Source organism: Oryctolagus cuniculus, chromosome 1, assembly GCF_051225735.1.
Source record: "Oryctolagus cuniculus isolate XC-2025 breed Fujian yellow rabbit chromosome 1, ASM5122573v1, whole genome shotgun sequence".
Classification (NCBI taxonomy): Eukaryota; Metazoa; Chordata; class Mammalia; order Lagomorpha; family Leporidae; genus Oryctolagus; species Oryctolagus cuniculus.
In genome coordinates this window covers 112,932,897-112,945,460 of record NC_142867.1, presented here as the reverse complement: position 1 = coordinate 112,945,460, position 12,564 = coordinate 112,932,897, and the positions used below count along the sequence as shown (strand labels likewise).

The 12,564-nt window shown below is 40.1% G+C and overlaps 1 protein-coding gene across 13 annotated transcripts in view; it reads right to left on the bottom strand.

Moving 5' to 3' along the window:
- Positions 1-12,564, bottom strand: part of ARHGEF12 (Rho guanine nucleotide exchange factor 12) — a 163,871-nt gene that overhangs the window by 148,923 nt on the left and 2,384 nt on the right. The window lies entirely within an intron of this gene.

Genomic DNA, 12,564 nt, shown 5'->3' with positions numbered 1-12,564 from the left:
ATATAAATCCTAACTACCTCATTATCAACTGCCAATCTACAAACTGAAGAAGGGATTATATCTGCTTTAATTTGCTTCCCTGTTTATTACATAACCACTCCTCAAAAGAATGTTCTGTGAAAGTGGTAATTCTAGACCCATAACATAATACCTGTTACTTTTCACCACCATGGAAATGACAAACATATTGATTACACAGAATACTAATAAAATCTGTGACATCTTGGGTTAAAATGGAGGCTTTAAGACCCTCAAACAAACTAAACTGAGAAGTTGAAAATGGTTTTAATGATTTCTAAAATAGTATTAGACATTGTCATCTTAGGGATAACCTTAAAGACATGAAAGATCCTTTATTTTTTCCCACAACAAGTAGTATAGGTGAACACAAAGTTTTTATAAATGATTCTGATGTTCTTCCCAAGAGTAAATAACATCACTGCCTGCGAGTTCCCAGAAGACCTGGAGCCATTAGAGCTGGGATTCTTTTCAACTGGCATCATTCCCACAGAGGCTCAGTGAGAAATGAAACCTCCTGCAAATCAAATCTGTTGCAATGTTATTTTTTCCAGAGGTTAATTACCTGCTTCACACACACACACACACACACAGAGAGAGAGAGAGAGAGAGAGAGAGAGAGAGACACTGTTGTAAGCCCTCCAGAAATACTCAAAATGAAATAAAAATAAGCTCCATCAAATCCTAGACACATTCTATGAATATCCTTTCCTATATGGTACCTGTCAGTCTACAGTATCATCACCTCAAACTATTAGTAAGAATTTACTGTAAGAAGTTACATTTTCAGACTTCATCTTTCAGATAAAATACTTAGTGAAACATCTATGAGTCAAATCAGAATATCTAGAAACCGCTACAACAGATGAACCAAGACTGTCCAGCCTAGGGGCCAGTCTTGTGGTGTAGCAGGTAAAGCTGCCATCTGGTTCATGTCCAGGCTGCTCCACTTCCTATCCAGCTCCCTGCTAAGGCCTGGGAAAAGCAGCAGAAGATGCCCCAAGTCCTTGGGCCCCTTACACCCATATGGAAGATACAGATAAAGTTCCTGGCTCCTGGCTTCGGCCAGGCCCAGCACAGCCATCTGGAAAGTGAACCACTGGATGGAAGATTGATTCTCTTCCTCTCCCTCTCCCTCTCTTTCAAATAAATAAATAAATGTTAAAAAAAAAAAAAAAAGTCAAGCACTGATAATCTTTGAAGCTAATGATGGGGACATGTAGGTTCATCCTATCCTCTATACTTTAGTGTATGTTTCACAAATTTCAAACAACCTTTTTTTTTTAATATTTATCTTATTTATTTGAAAGGCAGATTGACAGGAAGAAACAGAGAGAGAAAAGAGATCTATTGCTTGTTCACTCCCCAAACGGCCACAATAGTCAAGGCTGGGCCAGATCGAAGCCAGGCACCAGGAACTCCATCTGAGTCTCCCATAGAGGAGACAGGAGACCAAATGCTTGAGACATCTTCCACTGCTTTCCCAGGCACGTTAGCCTTACCCACCATCCTCTGACTTGCATTGAAAACCTCAAATGAGTGAGTTTTAGGAGCCATTACATGTTTGCATCAATTTTGTTGCTGTTTCCTACTGTCCCAACAACACCATATCCCAGAAATGGCTCCCTCAGCCAGCATTCCAAACTAAGACAAGTAAAGCAATGCTGCAGCCAATCCACAGCTGACAACATGTAATGTAACAAGAAATACAGGGGCTGGCGCTGTGGCACAGCAGGTTGGGTTAAATCCCTGGCCTGAAGCGCCAGCATCCCATATGGGCGCTGGTTCAAGTCCCAGCTGCTCTTCTTCCGATCCAACTCTCATGGCCTGGGAAAGCAGAAGATGGCCCAAGTCTTTGGGCTCCTGCACCAGTGTGGGAGACCTGGGAGAAGCTCCTGGCTTCAGATCAGCACAGCTCTGGCCGTTGTGGCCATCTGGGGAGCGAACCAGCAGATGGAAGAACTCTCTCTCTCTGTCTCTACCTCTCTCTGTAACTCAGTCTTTCAAATAAATAAAATAAATCTTAAAAAAAAAAAAACACACAAATACAAAGGTACACAAGCACTGAGGTTTGAAGTTATAATGGCAACAAAACATAGCAAAAGCTGACAGATACACCTACTATAGGGTAGTTTCAAAGAATATTAAGATGATAGGCTGATATATTTATAAATATTTTAGTAGCCAAATCAATTTAACTATGGTTACTCATGAGAAGATATTTGAAACTAATGGGTATTTAGGGATAGAGGTAAGCTCAGAGAGAAATTTTACATAGTGTGCCATTTCATGATGGTACTTCAAAACGTTTATGAAAAATGGAATTAAAAAATACGCTCATTTTTGTACAAGAATTTTGAAGTAATGTATATAAAGGGTCTATAAAAATTCCTTGGCCAATGCATATTATGAAAAAACTATGCATAGATTTCAAATTTTTTGTACCAAAATCACTTTTTAATTCTACTTCCCATGAACTTTCTGAAGCACCCTATATATGGTCTGAACTTTATTTTTTAAGAAAATCATGGCCTGCGCCACAGCTCAATAGGCTAATCCTCCGCCTGTGGCACTGGCACACGGGGTTCTAGTCCCGGTCGGGGCGCCGGATTCTGTCCTGGTTGCTCCTCTTCCAGTCTAGCTCTCTGTTGTGGCCCAGGAAGGCAGTGGAGGATGGCCCAAGTGCTTGGGCCCTGCACCCCATGGGAGACCAGGAGAAGCGCCTGGCTCCTGGCTTCAGATCAGCGTGGTGCGCCAGCCACAGTGCGCCAGCCACAGTGGCCATTGGGGGGTGAACCAACAGAAAAGGAAGACCTTTCTGTCTCTCTCTCTATCACTGTCCACTCTGCCTGTCAAAAATAATAAGAAGAAGAATTTAGGAGTGGTCACTGTGGTGCAGAAGGTTAAGCCACCATTTGGGACACACACATCGCTTATCTGAGTACTAGTTCAAGCCCCAGCAACTGCACTTCTGATTCAGCTCCTTGCTAACGCACCTGGGAAACAGCAGATTATGGCTCAAGTACTTGAGTCCCTGCCCCCGACATGGGAGACCTGGATGGAATTTCTGGCTCCAGGTTCCTAGCTCCTGGCTTCAGCATAGCCCAGCCCTGGCTGTTGGGAGCCATTTGATGGAAGCTCTCTCTCTGCCTTCCAAACAAATAAGCAAATCTCTCTCTTTTTTAACCATTTATTTGAAAGACAGAAAGTAAAAAAGACAAACACAGAACTCTCACTTGTTGATTTACTCCCCCAAATGCCCACGAGAGCTGGTCTGGTGATGGCTGAAGCCAGGAGCCAGGAACTCAATCCAAGTCTCCTGGTGGACCGCAGGAACTCAATCACCTGAACCATCATCACAGCCTCCCAGGGTCTGCATTAACAGTAAGCTGGAATCAGAAGCTGGAGCTTGGAATATAACCCAGGTACTCCACTGCGGGATGCCAGGTCTTAACTGTTAGACTAAATGCTGGCCTCTAGTTTGAATATTCCAGGTGTATGTTTAATCAGAGCAGCAGCATCAGGATTATTGGATCATTTGGACCATTTTTTTCTTTCTTATGCTTTTCAGTGTCAAAAAGAACAAAATATAACCAAGCAAATAAAAGTACTTAAAAATATGGGCTGGCACTGTGGCATAGCAGGCAAAGCTGCCATCTGCAGGCCAGCATCTCATATGGGCACTGGTTGGAGTTTCGGCTGCTCCATATCCAATCCAAATCCCTGTTAATGCATCTGGGAAAGCAGCAGAAGATGGCCCAAGTGCTTAGGCCCCCACACCTGCTTGGGAGGCCTACAAGAAGCTCCCGGCTCCAGGCTTTCAATAAGCCCAGTCCCAGACCTAGCCCTAGCCCTAGCCACTGCAGCCATTTGGGGAGTGAAAAAGCAGATGGAAGCTCTGTCTCTCCCGCTCTCTTTTCCTGTAACTCTGCTTTTCAAATAAATAAAAATAAATCTTAAAAAAAAAATTTCAAAATGAGTAAGAACTATTCTCCTACCCTTGAGGAACTCGAAAATTAGTTGACAACTTAGTTTTAAAGAAAGTCTCTCTGCACAAAATATTCAGGTAACTGTTTAAATGTCAAAGGCTAAACAAAAAAAATGAGGAGTATGAATATACAACTCTAACACTTTGCTCACTTTTACGTTCAACAAAGCAAATATAGCATTCTGTATATGGATGGTATAGCTATTGATCTCAAAGGGAAAACCTTTCATTATTTTAGTACACCAGTTGGGAAAAGCAGCTTGTTCCAGGTATTGAATTTTCTTTTTTTTTTTTTTTGACAGGCAGAGTGGACAGTGAGAGAGAGAGACAGAGAGAAAGCTCTTCCTTTGCTGTTGGTTCACCCTCCAATGGCCGCCGCGGCCGGCGCGCTGCGGCCAGCGCACCGCGCTGATCCGATGGCAGGAGCAGGTGCTTCTCCTGGTCTCCCATGGGGTGCAGGGCCCAAGCACTTGGGCCATCCTCCACTGCACTCCCGGGCCACAGCAGAGAGCTGGCCTGGAAGAGGGGCAACCGGGACAGAATCCGGTGCCCCGACCGGGACTAGAACCCGGTGTGCCGGCGCCGCTAGGCGGAGGATTAGCCTAGTGAGCCGCGGCGCCGGCCTAGGTATTGAATTTTCTGAGCAAGCTTTAGCCAGTACTATAGCCATGTTATGTACTCCACTAAGTTAACTCATATAGGGTAAAATTTAAAAAGGAGAGTTGAAAAAAAAATTCTGGCTGGCGCCATGGCTCAATAGGCTAATCCTCCACCTAGCGGTGCCGGCACACCAGATTCTAGTCCCGGTCGGGGCGCCGGATTCTGTCCCGGTTGCCCCTCTTCCAGGCCAGCTCTCTGCTGTGGCCTGGGAAGGCAGTGGAGGATGGCCCAAGTGCTTGGGCCCTGCACCCCATGGGAGACCAGGAGAAGCACCTGGCTCCTGCTATCAGATCAGCGCAGTGCGCCGGCCACAGTGCGCTGGCCTCGGCGGCCATTGGAGGGTGAACCAACTGCAAAGGGAAGACCTTTCTCTCTCTCTCACTATCCACTCTGCCTGTCAAAAAAAAAAAAGAAAAAGAAAAAATTCTAACTCTTGTGATGATTAAGCAGTACCTGAATGGTTACAAAGCAATTCGAGTACAAAATCATTTATCTATATGAACATATTTTTACTTCAACAATATCTCAACATAGCACAATCTGTAAGTACTAAAACATGTCTGTCCTTTTCATCCTAGGATCTCAAAGCACTTTACAAACATTAAATTAACCTTTCCTATCACCTGAGAGGCAGATATCATACAACATTATAACCATCTATCCTGACTACAAAATATTTGAGTACTCCTTAAGCCTTGAGAAGGTCTTGCTCAAACAGCCAACAAAAAAGGAAATAAGCTGACAGTGCATGTGCCACCAACAATCTCCAAAAAGATCAGACCTTCACCCACAAGAACCACTTCCTCTGCATAAACCACAGAGACTACTGGGCAAACCACAACATATCAGTCTGTGTCTGAAACACAGGCAGATAACCCATCTAACATCTATGGAAGGACGTGCCTAACCACCTTCACAGGATTTCCTGTATATATTTAGGAGTATCTGGGAAATCTGTTACTCTTCTGCAAAACTTTTTGCATTATATGATCAGTTTCACTCAATTACTTCATATGTTGATGAAGTGTACAGTTTTTCTGTAACAGAATTATCAACATCTTCTAAACCTAGGAAAGACTTGCAGAACCACTCTGATCTTCTGAACATGAAAAATCAGCCTTTAAATGCAGTACTGTGGCACACTGGGTTAAGATGCTGCTTGGACACTGGTATCTAACATCAGAGTGCTTCTGACCCAGCTCCTTGCTAAGACACCTAGGAAGGCACAGGAAGAAAGCCCAAGTACTAGGACCCTTGACACCCATGTGAGAGAACAGGTTGGAGTTGCAGACTCCTAGATTCAGGATGGACCAACCCCAGTGGTTACAGTCATCTGGGGAGTGAACCAGGGAATGGAAGATCTCAGTCTGTCTGTCTGACACAAATACTCTTTCTGTATCTGTCATTCAGCCTTTCAAATAAATACATAATTCTTTTTTAAAGTGTAGTACTGTAGCCTCATGGCAATATCTTTAAATGACTATAATATGCTGTCAAAAGAAAAGTCAGTGTGACAAGTGGCTAACTGTAAGCAGTAACTAAACAACGTTTTCTTATGAACTTGTATAATTTCTTATATACTTGTAATTTCTGTATGAATTTTTACTCAAAGACCAAAGATGGAACAATTTGCCACCGGCCATTAGATTTCCTTATCTTAGACACTAGGAAGCCACCCAAGCTTTGGGACTATGATCTCAAAAACCAGAACTCCACATCTCAACTAGTAAAAGACTGTTTTGATAGCAACTTAAACTGTCAGATGCATGAGTGCATACTAACTCAGTAAGATAACTTGGTGTATTTCTTCTTTTACTAAAAGTCAACAATACATGCTTATGCAATTTGTGCACGGCCTCTGACCTTCAGTACCAATCATGCATTTCCACTACAGAATCAAAAAGCTGACAATTATACTGGGTATTAGCTTCATGGGCTTCTCTTGAAGATAAGATGCTGCTTACAAACGTGTATACGCAGCTATCTTGGTACTCCAGGTAGTTTTTGAAAAACAAAAATGCTCTTAAGTTAGAATGTTTCCAAAATCCTCAAATTATCAGCAAAATACAAAAGAATATGGACATCTATTTAAATAACTTTAAACTAAATCAGTATCAGAGAATACAGTCTACTCAGGAGGTCTTCAACAATCTTGTGTATTTTAGAATAATTTAATTATGTGCTTATTCTTTCTGTGACTATTTCTTGTCATTGCTAACAATTCTGGTAAACATTTGCACAGTATCAAAAAAGTAAAATGCTATTCAGTCTTAACAGTAGTCCATTTTACTGGAAAAAATGCCACTAATCATTTTGGTCTCTCTTTTCATTAATATGTGGAAATAACAGGAGACCATACATTTTTTAAAAAGGTAAAGCAAAAAAAAAAAAAAAAAGGATAAAATGACTTATAATTTAAAGTAACAGACTGAAAACCCAATGGCACAGTATAACAACTTCCATATGTATCTCACTATATTACAACAGATATTTTACTTTAAAGTCACAATTACATCTCTTCACTTACTTCAGAGATGTTTGTTATCTTCACTTCCAATTGATTTTCCATCAGCAATGGCTCCTAACACTTAGCATTTCCTAACCTACCCTACCCTTCTGTCGTGTAATTGATAACATGTTACATTAGGGGAACTCATATTTGAATCACTTCCTAAAGAATTTTATAATAAGTATAACTGCTTAATTAGCCGATTTGGTAATTATGCAGTTTGCATAAATTTGTTTCATTTGATTGTGACAACTCTAAAATCCATTCCAAAAACTATCTAAAATAAAAGTGAATTAAAAGGACCTTGAGAATCTATTTGTAATTTGAGGCTCTGCCTGGAGAAAAATCAAAGCCTCCCTGAATCACAGTAAAACTAAAGTCAGAGCTCACTTCTCCAGAATATGGGTGAAGATAAAACAGAGTATCACCTTTTGTGCTAGGAGAGCAGCTAAGAAAAACAAGCACTTTGCACTAGGAGAGCAATTAAGCAACAGCTAATAATATATTAAGAGGGATGGTTGATTTTTAGATAACATATCAACAGAAAAAAAAAACACAACTTGACTAAGCACAGTGTAATAAGTAGGGTAGGGGAATGGAAAGAGTGGGAGATAACCCTCTGAACTACTTAGAGTCATATAAATACAAAATGGGAGGAAAGCGTCATTTAGCCCCAGAGCAAGCATACAGAACAACTTAAAAGCCTGAGCTAAACCATCAGGAAAAACTTCTTCCTGACTACAAGTTCTATCAGATTGTTGTTCAGTCTCCTGAGGAAATGACAAAAGCTGTATCCTCTAGAGATGTTTAAAATTAGAATGAATAAGGTACTACAAAGTATCCTGTAAGAGGAAAATCCAAGTCTAATCTGGTCAGGCTGGAAAGTTATTAAAGGAAAGGAAGACAGAAAATTTACACATTAAAAGATCGTAATTTAAAGTGAAAAAAAAAATGGAAGAATTCAGAACCAGAAAATCTAGGTTAAAATTGGGGGTCTGTTCTGATTTTGTGGCTATGACTTAAACTCAGAGGTGCCTTAAAGTACAAATAATGGAAACATATTCTGCCTGCCCTACACTGAAGTGAAAACATTATAAATGGTAAAGAATTATACTACCATATAATATTACTACATACACAAGGCTATTTTATTCAAAAGGAAGCATAATATTTATTTTTTAAAGATTTATTTTATTTTATTTGAAAGACAGAGTTAGAGAGAGAGGTCTTCCATCCACTGGTTCACTCCCCAGATGGCCACAATGGCCGGAACTGTGCCAATCCGAAGCCAGGAGCCAGGAGCCAGGAGCCAGGAGCTTCTTCCAGGTCTCCCATGCGGATGCAGGGGCCCAAGGACTTGGGCCATCTTCCCCTGCTTTCCCAGACCATAGCAGAGAGGTGGATCAGAAGAGGAGCAGCCGGGACTAGAACCGGTGCCCATATGAGATGCTGGCACTTCAGACCAGGGCTTCAACCTGCTGCACCACAGCACCGGCCCTGAAGCACAATATTTATAATTGTGCTGATTTAAAATTTTCAATTCAGTGGCAGGCATTCCATCCCATCTTGTGAATGGTTCGAGTCCTGGCTCCTCCACTTCCAACCCAGCTTTGATGATCCATATACCCTGAGAGGCAGCAGTACTTGGGTCCCTGCCACTCCCAGAGACACAGACTGAGTTCTCAGCTACTGGCTTTGGCCTGGCCAAACCCCAGTTGTTGCAGGCATTTGGGGAGCAAACCAACAGATGGAAGGTATCTCTCTCTGCCTTTCAAAAAACATGAAAATAATAACATTTTCAAATTAAAAAATAAAATTTCAGGATGGGCATTGTGGCGCAGCAGGTTAAGCCTGTACCACCACCTGTAACACTGCCATCCCATATTGGAGCTGCCTGTAATGTGCCTGGGGAAGGCAGCAGAGGACAGCCTAAGTACTTGGGGTTCCTATCACCCAAGTAGGGAGTGAACCTGTAGATGGATGATCTCTCTGTCTCCTTCCCTCTCCCTCTGTCTCTCAATCTCTGTGTCAGTCTTTCAAATACATAAGCGAATCTTTTTTTAAAAAACAATAAAATTTAAATTCACACTTTGAAGACTCCCAATTATTGAAAGGGGAAAAGGGATAGGAGCAAGTCTTCAAATAGAGCTCTAAAACACCATCAAAACCAAGCTTTAAAAGATAAAACCAAAAAGTTAAGCTTGCTGTTCCTGAAAATGTGGAATGGCAACTTCTAGGAGACAAACAATTATATAATAAGAAGCATTTACATTAACTTTTGTTGGACAGCCATGATGTAAGAGTACCTGTAATTATCTCTGGAGAGCCATTAAAATATCCTGCTCTTTCTGTGACCCTTGTTAGTTTGGGAAGCAATTCACACTCATCTCTGAATGACTCCTGGAAGGGCAACCACTTATGTACATTTAAATATCTTTCCAATTGTCCCCCCTGCCCCAAGAATCACAGTGCTCCACAGAAAAATATGTAAAACTGACCAATGGAATGCTTGCCTCAAGTTTTATTTAAAAAATGTTAAATGCACACTTTGTTTAAAAAAAAAAACACTACATGTAAACTTAATGTTATGTAATACATGTTAACAGCTGGAAACTCCCAATGTGTTATATGGTATCACCAGGTTAACATATTTATGTAATGATTTCAAGTAAATCTCCTCTTTATCATCTCACTGAATAAATATGAACATTTTATAAGTGCACCATTAATCAAAAAGACTATAGCTCTATAGTTTTGAAAAAATTTACTTTGGACTCTACATGTTGACTTACATAAAACTGTACAAGTGAATGCACTATTGCATAACTATGTGAATCATGATTTTATACTGAACAACTAAATAAACTAAATGAAAGGACAAAATTTAAAAAAAAAAAAACACCTGAATACAAAAAGTTATCAGCATGATCCTTATTCCCTATTTCAATTTTGTATTTATCAACTGACTTTATAAGAAATGTTACAAATAATTTCACCTTGCAGGTAATGAATGACTCATGCAACCCTGAAAGTGGCAAACATTTTTTTAATCAAAATTATTATATGGTAATTTGGAAAAGAAATCACAAATGAAAATGCTAAAAGCTGGAAATACACATATAGTCACAGGTTTCCGACATTCACTTTAAAAATTTGCTTACATTCACAAGCTTAAAGATAATTCAATGCTAAGAAAATATTACATTAAAAACCTTTATCTACAAATCAAAAATGACGATTAAATCTGTAAGCCCTAGATAAAGCAAAGGTCCACTTAGTTGAAGAAAGACCCTTATAACTTCCCAACCTGTAATGTGCCTAAAAATTCACTGCTGTAGAAATCTAGGCTGAAATCATTTACTGAACCCACTGAAAAAGCATTCTCTCTCCTTTCTACCTTTCAGAAGAAATTCCAATTACCACAGGATCCCTACATGCCCAGGGTAGAAGAACGGCATCTAGGAGGATTGGAAACAATTTGGACATATTTTAGGACTAAAAGCAGCAATCAGACATTTCTACCAATTTTCAAGTGCTCATTCTTAAATGCTGAAAACCACAGTCTCTTGGTCTCACAGAAGTTACAAAGAGACTGAAAGGTATTCATTTCATTAACTGCTTAGATTTTTCTAATACCTGTTCAAAGATATCATATAAAAACAATAGCTACCACGAACAGAGTCTGAGTTTTAAATTTTAAAAGAGTTTTAATTTTAAATCTTAGAAAGGCGGCGGGAGCTGGGGAATAGACGATAAAAACAAGAGAAGGGAACAAATTTATGTGCAAAATAATGACAGGATATAACAGAGTTCTGAGTATCTGAAGTAACCAATCAGAGCCTGAACATAGCTGAATTCCAACCCAGCCCCAGCACGTCCCTAACACAAGAATAAAACCCTTCTTATCTTGTTCAGCCATGTGTCGCCTGCCACAAACTGCAAAACAGAACAACGCCCAAAACCAGCCAGTCTGATTTCAACCGAGGACAGACAGACTCTGTAGCCAGAAGCTCCGCAGTGAAAGAACTCGAACTCCCACAGCTGGCGTGGTGGTTCTGCACACTCTACAAAACAAAGCCATACCACAGCCAGTACTCCAAACTTGAAAGGATCTCGAAAAAGCCACACTGGCACTCTTAATTGGCCAATAGTTCTAGAATCAGCAAAACAAACCCATCTAGTACCCTAGGGTTGGACAAGGGGGAAAAAAGGATGAGTAGGGAGGCTGACAGGAAGCTGGAAATTATTCTGTACTCATAACTTTGTTAAGGCACCCGGACAGATTTCACCCCAATATATATGCAAATCAGGAATAACTACTCCCTTAAAGGTAAATGGATGCTTTCTATTTATAAAATAAGACGTTGAAAAAAAACTAGTGGTCATCTAACAATTCACATTAAAAAATAAGACAACAGTCTCAGCAGTGTTTATTAAATTAGGCAAGACTGCACAGTTCTTTTTTTTTTTGCTTGTAAAGACCTATGTAAAATCAGGCAGCACCTGCACCAGGTCGAGAGTATGAACGCCGACACCAATATTCACACATTCATTCTGTCCACCTTTTGTGCCTAGCACAGTGCATGTCAAAGAACAGGCTTTCAATAACTGCAGGCTTCTTGAATGGCGATATGCCGTTTAAGTTATAAAAAGTATAAAAAGTACACAAATTCTAAGATTGTATTTCCAAGATAACTGAAAGAAAAATCCCTGAAAAGCAAAGCTGGGGCTTTTTAGTGATTTCTGTGGGGATGAGTTGGTGACCCCAAGTTCTGTTTCTGCAACAGCACCCAAGCATTACAAGGAAAACCAATACCACATTAGCGTCTAGTAAGACTTCTTGTCTATGTGCTCAACAAAAAGATAAGATTCGAATGAATCAGGGAAACAATTATCCACATGCTGGTGAAAAACAGTTTCTCAGGAGCAAGACTCCCAGAAAAGAAAAGGAATGGGGTTAACTAAAATAGCATCATCACTATTCATGTTAAGTATATTCTCAGAAAAATTAAACATTATCTCACTGAAAATGAAAACTCATTTAATAAAAAACACAAAGGATAAACATAAATAGCTTAATTATTTAATGGAATCTTTTAGGTGAACATTCATGTGACACTGGAAAGCATCAACAGGAAGAGGAAGTTCTGTTTCTGGAGTGGCTGTTATGGTATGATAATGGAATTTGGCTCTTTCAGAATCAACAAATGAGCTTTACAATTGGGTAAAACTCTCTTATTAGCAAATTAATCTACTTTCTGCAGAACCACTATTGTTGCACTTTTCAACAAAGAGCTCTGGACTGAAAATTGAGTATTTATTTTTTCAGATGTAGTAGTGTGAAGCTTGACTTAATAAACAGATTGAAATCTGAGACTATCAAACATAC